This window comes from Clupea harengus, chromosome 5, assembly GCF_900700415.2.
Source record: "Clupea harengus chromosome 5, Ch_v2.0.2, whole genome shotgun sequence".
NCBI classification, from domain to species: Eukaryota; Metazoa; Chordata; class Actinopteri; order Clupeiformes; family Clupeidae; genus Clupea; species Clupea harengus.
Window position 1 is genome coordinate 10,687,446 of NC_045156.1, and position 7,500 is coordinate 10,694,945.

A 7,500-nucleotide genomic window follows, 5' to 3' on the forward strand; every position below is an offset into this window, starting at 1 on the left:
TTAATTGGAAGAAAGGAAGAAGGACTTATTTTATTTGAAGTGTCTTCTCTGCCTCCCTAAGTACAATACAATATCCTCTTTTAAGAATTCGCCCTTCAATTTAAAGAAACACTTTGAAGTAAGTTATTTTTATTCTGGTAGGTTTGATGACTAGCAACCGAATTATTTTAAATTTAACCTGCATTGTGTGTTCGGCTAAATTAGTTAACTAGCAGCTATACGCTAGCATAGCTTGTATCACACTGCTCAAAGGAGATGGAATATCCGATTTAATACAATACACGGGAATGTTATTTAGTACCGTTTCACTGCAGCTCGTAGAATATGTACCTGCATACTGAAATGGTAAATACTGAAATTGGTACGGGGGCACACTTTTGAGTGTTTGTGATTCTAGCCGGGATGTTTGCGCACCCACTTAGCTAAGCAAGCTAGTGTTATAGCCACTAGAGGCTATACCACCGATATTCACACAAGTGAAGTTGAATGCATTTTGACTCCACATTTTTTTTATAATTAAATGTGCAACTAAGTTACAAATGAATGTAAAATTAAATAATTGTTCTCTAGTGCTGTTATTTCATAACCACTTGGTCTTACCTAATGGCAATAGATAGCTTTCAATGTTTTGTGTTTATACTCTTTTTAATAGACAAATGTACAACACTATTTAAACAGTGGCATTAGTATTTTCACCTTATATCAGTTGATTGAGCAGGAGCTTTGATGTGATTGTGAAAATGATAAAAAGCCATTACAACCATAATTCATCAAGGTACTTTTACTTTTAATACTTAAGTATATATGAAGGCAAATACTTTTATACTTCTACTCAAGTGGAAATTCAAAGTGCATACTTCCACTTTTACTCGAGTAATATTTTACCCAAGGTATCTATACTTTCACTTAAGTACGTAGTTAGTGTACTTCGTCCACCACTGACTCAAACACACAGACACACAGGCGTGTACACACTGATGCACGCAAGCTGTCATGAGGGTCACCATCACACCATCCTGGCACTCTCTCACTGCGATATGATGGGACTGATGGGAATAGACACTGACAGTTGTCTGAAGGGTTTCACCACAATCAGGGACTGCACCTTTAAAATGCTTGAGAGTCAAGTAAAGGCAATGTTGTGATTCAGTGCGGGGATGGTATAGAAGAGTTACACATGCACTGTTAGGTACAGTTACATTTTAGGCACCAGATATGTTTGCAAGAACACACAAACACACACACACAGTCACACACGCACACACACACACACACATACACACACACACACACACACACACACACCCACACACACACACACACACACACACACACACACCACACACACCACACACACCACACACCCTCCAGATTAGAGCCCTTGAATTGGGCCCAGTGTGTTTTATTCCGCTGAGATATGAGCAAAGAAATAGAAGAAGACTAAAACAAGAGATGAGATGAGATGAGGAGAAAACAAATTATATGGTTTTCATGTCATTTTTATCCATTGTGTGCTTATTGTGCACGGAGACATTTGTCATCCAAAATAACTTTATACCTTTTCATGATGTTTCATTTATGTTGAAATACTGAAATAGATAAAAAAAAGCCATGGGTGAATTGGAGGTTTGCATGACACACACATGGTGTCGCTGGTCCTCCGTGATCTCAAGATTCAAAGCAAACAAAGCAAAGCAAATCCTACTAGCTGATTTTGAGGGACTGAAATAAGAGATGATTAAAATTAGACAAATTAAATGAAAGAGACTAAATAAAATAAAATAAAAAAGACCAAAACCAAAATGATAATGCATGTCATCAAAAATATTCCTGGTGCGAATCATAGAGGCTAACAGATATATTGTGTTTTATGTTGTATATTTCGGTCTGTTGAGTTTTTACATGAACGATGAAAATGTTGAGGGCGTTTGAAATTAACACCGTCTTATTTTCCCATTAGTGTTTAAAGTGCCCTGAACTATAAGTGATGAAAGGTCAGCATGCTCTTCAACAAAGCTGGGTTTCTGCCACACAAACCTCATGATTTAAAGCTATCTTACAGTGAGAAGATGCTAAGCCAGTGAATATGTCCTCAAAGGTTAATTCCTTTTAAATCGCGGGGGTAATCATGAACTCTATGTGTCTCCCTGCTTTTGTGTGTGTGTGTGTGTGTGTGTGTGTGTGTGTGTGTGTGTGTCTGTCTGTGTTTCCATATATGTTTGGGGAATGAACACAACACAATGACTCTAAACAGCACCATTGGGTTGTGTGTTAGGTCCATGCATCTCTCTAATCCCATGAGTGTTCTGGTTGGCCAACGTAAACCCATGAGTGTTGTGGTTGGCCAACGTAAACCCAAGCATGTGTTATGGTTGTCCACTCTCGTCTGACGTGTCTCCTCAACTCCTTGCCCCCCGTCTCTCATTTCCTCTTTCCCAGGCTGGCCGGCCCAACCTGCACCCTTGTCTCCCGTCCCCTGTCTCTCTTCCTGTGTCCCCTGTCTGCGGTGACTGGAGAGGCTTTGTAACACCCCGGCCCTCTCCTTCTTTGATCCCATAATTGATTGACTCCAGGAGAAGGAGGATAAACACAGTCCTCAAGAGCCAATTCAGCTCGCCCCTCTGGAAAGGTTCTGATAAAAAAACGGCAGGGGCTATGTTCATATATGCCTGTGCCTCATATACATAAACAGCCACAGCCACACACACACACACACACACACACACACACACACACGTGTGGCCATCGAAGGTGCAACTCTGCTATGGTGGCTTAACTTGAGGCCTCCTGACTGCTGGGTCAGGCAGAGATGTGCTAGCGCAGATGTCGCTAGTGCTAATAGGTTTGTTCAGATCAGAAGACTGGAAATGAGAAGGGCTGAGCCCTGACAGTGGGAGGACTGTTCTCTCTCTCTCTCCCTCTCTCTCTCTCTCTCTCTCTCTCTCTCTCTCTCTCTCTTTGTCCCTCACTCTCTCTCTCTCTCTCTCTCGCTCTCTGTCCTTCAATCACTCTCCCTCACTCTCTCTCTCTCTTTGTCCCTCACTCTCTCTCTCTCTCGCTCTCTGTCCTTTAATCCCTATCCCTCACTCTCTCTCTCTCTCACTCGCTCTCTGTCCTTCAATCACTCTCCCTGACTCTCTCTCTCTCTCTCTCTCTCTCTCTCTCGCTCTCTGTCCCTCACTCTCTCTCTCTCTCTCTCTCTCGCTCTCGCTCTCGCTCTCTGTCAAAACTCTGTAAAAACAAAGTTGAGGTTCTGGAGATGTCCCTCTACCTCGCTCTTTTCATCTCTCCCTTTGCTACAGCCCTCTTCTCTCTTCCTCTGAGCCACTGGGGCCTGTATGATTTGGATCTCATTTAGCAAACGGTGCCGTCCTGTAATGGAAAAGAGGTGTGAAAGAGAGAGGCAGAGATAGTGTGTGTGTGTGTTTTTGTGCATGTGTGTTTGTGTGTGTGTGTGTGTGTGTGTGTGTGTGTGTGTGTTTGTGTGAGCGTGCGTGTGTGTGTGTGTGTGTGTGTGTGCGTGTGTGTGTGTGTGTGTGTGTGTGTGTGTGTGTGTGTGTGTGTGTGTACGTGTGTGTGTGTGTGTGTGTGTGTGTGGGTGTATGGACTTAAAAAGCCATCAGTGGACAGGCATGGAGACAGTCAGTGAAAGCAGGAAGAGAAGAGACACACCACACACTTCCTCCTCCACCAACGTCATCCACCACTGCTGCACTACACCGCAACGCACTGCACTGCCTCACGGGCACCAGGAAAGCATGACCAGGGACCGGAAGCAATCTGTGGAACATCGCTTGATGGACGGGGTAAAGAATAAATTAGCATTGTCAATGAATGTGCATAATTGAATACTTAGAAAGAGAGAGAGGGAAGACAAATTTGAAAAGCAAATTATGTTTTTTGTTTATATATAAAAAAATGTGTGTATATATAGTATATATATATATATATATATATAAAAACAGCCCAAAATTCAGTGTAGAGGACAGGGAAGGAGGCCCCTGAGCTGAATGGCGATGAAGGCAGGCAGGTTGGGGGAGAGGTCCTCCTTCAGTGGGCTTATGTGTCTTAGGAGAGTGTGTGTGTGTGTGTGTGCCGCGACACACACTTACGTGCCGCGACACACACTTACGCCTGTCAGAGAGGGAAGCGCTTAGGGAGCCTCCTAATTCCACAAATCCCATAATTATTCCTGGATACATTATGTACCTGAGCTGAGCCTGTCTTATTACGCTCACACACACACACACACACACACACACACACACACACACACACACACACACACGTATACACACCATACACATACAGTCACACGTGTGACAGGTTTTTAGTCTCCCTTTTTCATGTGAAAAGAACATATTTTCTTTCTTTTTTTTTGTGGCTGTAATCATATGCAAAGCGATTCTTGGCAACACATTTTAAGGCATTTACTTAAGATATGGTATTCACGGAAGCCCTTAGGACACATCACTGCAGGCCTTCCACTTACCTTCCACTCCACACTCCTCTACACACACTGCTCCGCTCTTTTCAGTGATTCATCTGTCAGCTCTACCCTTCGGACTCTGTTTGGCTTCATCCTCCATTGCTGTATTCTACAGTGTACTACTGCCTGCCCTCCTGAAGCACGACTTTAGTTTACTTCATTCTGTATTATTCCTCTATGCTCCTGCCATACAATTGCTCTTCCACACTTCTAATGCCTTCTGTAGACTAGTTCTGTTGACCTTTATTATACCATGGCCTATATTCTATTCTACTCTGCAAAAGTGACACTACTCTACTGAACTGAACTCGTCATTTTTACTTCTCTACCAAATTGTGTTTCACCCTATTGTTCACTACCCTACCCTGCTTTTTGTATTGTAGTGCTTATTGTGTTTGTGTAGTACTTATTGTGTTTGTATGTTTTTAAATTCCAGGTAGGTGTAAACCTACTTGGCAATAAATACTATTCTGATTCTGATTCTGATTCTGAACTCCACCAGTGTAATCTCCTCCCATGTTTAATCTACTCAATGGCACTCCACCAATCTAAACTGTATTGATTTGACACCATCTGGTGAGTTCAATGTCTCCCCTCGTCCTGCCCTTTATTTTCAAGATATACATATGGGATTTAATTTGATTCAATTCAATTTGATTTATATAGCGCCAAAACAATCGAATTGTCTGAAGGCGCGTTACAGAGCGCAGAGCCTGGACCCCCTTGATGAAGTAACCCCCTTGATAACAGGAAATAGGGCTCACTTCACCATGCTTGTTTTGGTCAAACCATTTCCCTAAACCCACAAATACAGGCACACACACGCACACACACACACACACACATACACACACACACACACCGACACACACACACACACATACACAAACACACACCGACACACAAACACATACATATATACAGACACACCAACACACACACATACATATATACAGACACACCGACACACACACACACACACACGCACACACACACACACACACAGGCACACACACACACACGCACACACACATGGACACACATACACACACACACACACACACACACACACACAAACACACACACACACAAACCCCTCAGTAGATAAGAGATAGGAGAGGAGTGAAGAGGAGCAACCAGTGAAGTTGCAAATCTGAGAGATCAGGGACGAGATAGAAATCGCTCTGAAGCCCGTTTTGATTTACATTTAAAATCTGCTCTCTGCGCACAGACTAATTAATATTAATAGCCAAAATGGAAATGAGGTAGGCTGGGTTGGCGCGGGGCCCCGGTGAAGACGACGCAGGCACGGTTTTGTTAGGAGAAGCACACAAGCCCTCTCTGACTATAAGTGGCCTCTAACAAGCGTGACGCCTGGGCATAGACTACCATACACTGAGACAATTTTTCTAGATAATAGCCTATCACGCAGGATACAATTTAAATTAAAAAATGCAATTTTCACCTTGAAATGAACAAATGATTACAATTTCTATACAAATTAAGGTATCCAGGCAGCGCCCCAGTACTGTGCCCGGGCCATGAAACTTGACATAATTACCATGAAATACATTTTCAAATATTTGTATTTTGTCCGTGGCTTTGGAGCAAGCCTGTGTGCCTTCTGTGGCCATGTGATCTCACCTTCTGGGGAGGAAAACATAAAAAAGAAGCAAAAATCACCCAGAGATGAAAAGCTCTTCAATGAGCAAGATAAAAAATATGTGGGAAAAAAAGAGGGGGGGGAGAAAAACACAGAAAAACACAGACACACACACACACACACACACACACGCGCGCGCCTGCACCCAGTAAATCACAGTCGTTCAGCTCAGCAGCCCCTGTAGCTATCTCTAAAAGCCAAATTACGTCTGCTTATCGGGGGAATCATATCTAGCAGTTATCTTTCTCCTGTGATAGACTCACTCGCTCCTCCTCTCCTCTCCTCCTCCCCCCCACCTCCCCTCTTCTCCTCTTCTCCTCTTCTCTGTGCTCATCGCTATTTATTTGTGATTGCAGACACCGTTTGAATAAAAAGATGTTTGTGTTGGAGAGAGAGAAAGGAGGAGGCGAATGGAGAAACTCCAGTGTCTCGCGGAGGGGAAGAAAGGCTCCCGGGCCAGTGGGCGCCGCCTCCATGTTTTGGACCAAACGGGGCTGGAGGTGGTCCGGCCGGATGAAAGGCTGGCCGATGGGAAACTGCCACCACGGCCACAAACAACAAAACACACATCCTTCTTCTGACCGAGAGTTTTTGAATAAGTGTATTTGTGTTTGTATGTTTGTGTGTTTGTATGTGTGTGAGTTTGTGTGTGTGTCTGTCTCTCTCTCTCTCTGTGTGTGTGTGTGTGTATCTCTGTGTGTGTGTGTGTGTGTGAGAGAGAGTGATAGAGAGACTGATATTTGAATTGAGTAAATATACAGTCTATTTCACACTCCTTATGATTGTTTCACATCAATTTCACAGATAACCAAACAGAAGTTTTAGTTTTAGTTGGGAGTCGGGATCTCTGAGGAGGGAAAATGAGAAGTTTGTTTGAGCTGTCCTGAGCCCTTTTATTGCATAGTTTAAGGAAGGCGTCTCGTTGTTTGTGTGCATTTCATTCATCTAAACGATACCGTAACGTAATCTCGCTTATTTATTATCTTGAACTGAATTTTATTGTGGAGGTACGGGTCTTTTCAGTTCAGAGAAAATAAGTTTATGACTTTATGACTTTACTTCATTTTTTATATTTTTTTGCTCTTTGCTTTTGGTTTACTCTTTCCAATTTCGTTTATCTTTTGTTAATTTAGTAAGCGCCATCCGTCCATATAAATGCTAAACTCTGCGCTCTCCCTCTTCAGCATTCTGTCACTCGCTGAAGCTCCCTTAGGTGTAAGAACATTACAGCTACATTACAGCTCATTTATAGACATATTGGCCAATATGATTCAATTTGCCCCCCCAAACATGAAACCACTGCATTCTACACATTTTGCCCACAGACAGGCATTTCAAAACCATTCAG